This window comes from Leptodactylus fuscus, chromosome 1 (genome assembly GCF_031893055.1).
Source record: "Leptodactylus fuscus isolate aLepFus1 chromosome 1, aLepFus1.hap2, whole genome shotgun sequence".
NCBI classification, from domain to species: Eukaryota; Metazoa; Chordata; class Amphibia; order Anura; family Leptodactylidae; genus Leptodactylus; species Leptodactylus fuscus.
Window position 1 is genome coordinate 274,679,246 of NC_134265.1, and position 2,624 is coordinate 274,681,869.

At 40.5% G+C, this 2,624-nt stretch overlaps 1 non-coding gene across 1 annotated transcript; it reads right to left on the reverse strand.

Annotated features, from left to right (window-relative positions):
* Positions 1-929: 929 nt before the first annotated feature.
* Positions 930-1,083, reverse strand: LOC142190607 (5.8S ribosomal RNA). Its single transcript, XR_012714293.1, has one exon. It is a non-coding gene; the product is annotated as a 5.8S ribosomal RNA (ribosomal RNA).
* Positions 1,084-2,624: the final 1,541 nt, after the last annotated feature.

The window sequence follows — 2,624 nt, forward strand, 5'->3', positions numbered from 1 at the left end:
TTTCTATTCTTGCCTTCAACTTTGATGAAACACTTAAGATGGCAGCTCTTATGTCTCCTATACTGGTAGCTATCCATGACTGCAAACAAATACCACAGCAAAACAATATTGTTGGAATGCATGGTCTTGTTGGACAGATGGGCATATAGTACCATTTTATTATTACAATTATATTCCATAAAACTTGCTCATGTGATACACAGAAAGATTTGTTTGTTCTTAGTTCTAAAAGCTGTTAGCGTGCATAGCTAAATGGGTCAGGTCTATATTAGAAGGAAGCAGCAGCTGGCTCTCCTATTTTTGGAGTCTTTGTATATTTTTACTCCAAGGAATTTTAACAAATTGTTTTTGTTCTTTTTTTAAATATATTTTTCTTGCTTTTATCCAGATAAGATTTTTTTTCATTACTCTTGCACCATTGTCTGTCTTCAGAGTCCAGATACCTTCTTGAGTGTGTCTCTTCAAAACAGCTGTTTGACCCTGTTCCCTGTTATTTTAGCTGCCAAAAGTATATCTACTGTTAAGTAAATTTTTGAAGTCTCAGTGGAGTAAAGCGAGTTTACCTCACTGATCTGGACTATGTTTGTGTCCACTGCAAATATTTCTGCTCATAAATTCTTTTCTTACTTTTTTTCTTGCACAAACAGAAATAACATCCTCTAATCTCTAATGTAACACAGAATTTGATCAATGTATGGATAAGGTGCTGCCATATACCTATAAATAACATAAATGCTCTACAAAGCTATAGGAATATTTTTCCCGTACGGTAAATGTCGTAGCAGGAAAAAATTCAAAAGTGCCAAACCGCCGTTTTTTCCAAATAGCTGCAGTGGACAAGTCAACCAAAGTGGTATTCCAATAGAAACCAACGCTCAGAAAGGAACTCACTCTGTCTCAAAGGAATAGAAATTTTTACCATTCTAGCAGGACCATCACACAAGCGTAGCCCCTGGAGGAACCTGGGGTCACAAGGTGCGTTCGAAGTGTCGATGATCAATGTGTCCTGTAATTCACACTAATTCTCGCAGCTAGCTGCGTTCTTGATCGACGCTCGAGCCGAGTGGTCCACCACTTAGAGTCTAGCGGTGGATCATTCTAGCAGGACATTTCACTACCTCTGCCAAGTCTAGTTCTTTGCATTATTTAATAGTACTATCAAGTGGGTAGTATCAGGCAGGAGCAAGTAAGGGGTATAATTCTGAACTTTGATTCTGTCCATCTCTGATTGGAGCTCTGAATCACACCCCCTTCCCTGGTCCTGGATAACACTGCCCATCTGTCAGTACAGAGCCTAAGTAGGATAAAAAGCAGCAAAACTAACTACATTGTTTTCTCAAGAATGGTGTGGGCTAGAGAAAACATTTCAACAAGAATGAGCAGAGAAGCACCTATTAACATTCTAAGAACTGGAGTTGATAAATGTAATGAAAGATCCTTTTTAATCAATGAGTAATTAGGAAATTTTCCTTGTTTGTATTGATAATGGTGTTGCAGTCCATTAACAAAATCACAGTGTGCTGTTTCGATCCACTCTGGACCTTCTTCAGATATTCTGCACAAGACATAATAAGGATATAATAAGAAAATGAAAAATAGATCCAAAATATGCCTATAATGGTAATGTATTTCAACTATCTAGGGTTGTGGGTCAATACAGGGGTGTAACAAGCAAAGACTGGGCCCCATAGCAAACTTTTAACTTGGGCCCCCCCACAGCACAGAGCCCCTTTTTTTTACCTCCACACAATATAACTCCCAATTTGCACACACTATAATGTCTCAAAGTGGCCTCCAAACACTATAATTCGTCACACCCCTCTACACAATATAATTTTCCAAAGTGGCCCCTCCACAAAGTATAATGTCCCATTTTGGCTCCTACACACAATATAATATCCCTTAGCGGCTCCTTCATAGAGTATATTGTTCCATAGTGGCTCCTGTAAACAGTATAATGTCCCATAGCAGCCCTCTCACACAATATAATGTCCCATAGCAGTGGGCCCCAGCTATTTTATATGGGACACACTGAGTGCCCTGGAAGGCAGAAGGGGAGGCAGAGGCGGCAGTGAGCAAGAATGGGGATCAGTAAGTAAATAGGGCCCATTACCTGATGGATTTATTCATCTCTCATACTCAACATCTGGTGCCCACTGGGCCCCCCTGGCAGATGCTACAGCTGTCACAGCCAAGCATAGTGGTCAATGTTTTTCTCAGGTAGACAGGTGCGTAAAGGCACAAAAAATAGTACACAGAACTATATGAGAACATTACAAGGTTAGAGTTTATCAAAAGTAAAGTGTCTTAACTGGCACAAAATGTTGAAGTCAAACAGAAGACAACAGTACAACAGTATAATAAGGCCTAGGAGGAGCTAAGCCTACAAGCTGTGTGCCACGAGAGGCGCACTCACTTCCATTTCCCAGGCCTTCCCAATCCTTCTTGCTCTGGGTGCACTTGACACGTCAGGGAGCAGGGGAAGAACAGGACCAGGGGCCAGATAGGGAAGTACTAATATAATGTCACTATGTAGCAGCAGTGTATTGGTCCATTATATTATGTAACAGCAACTTTATTGGGAGCCGTGATGGGGCACTGTACATGGAACATTATGTTTTGTG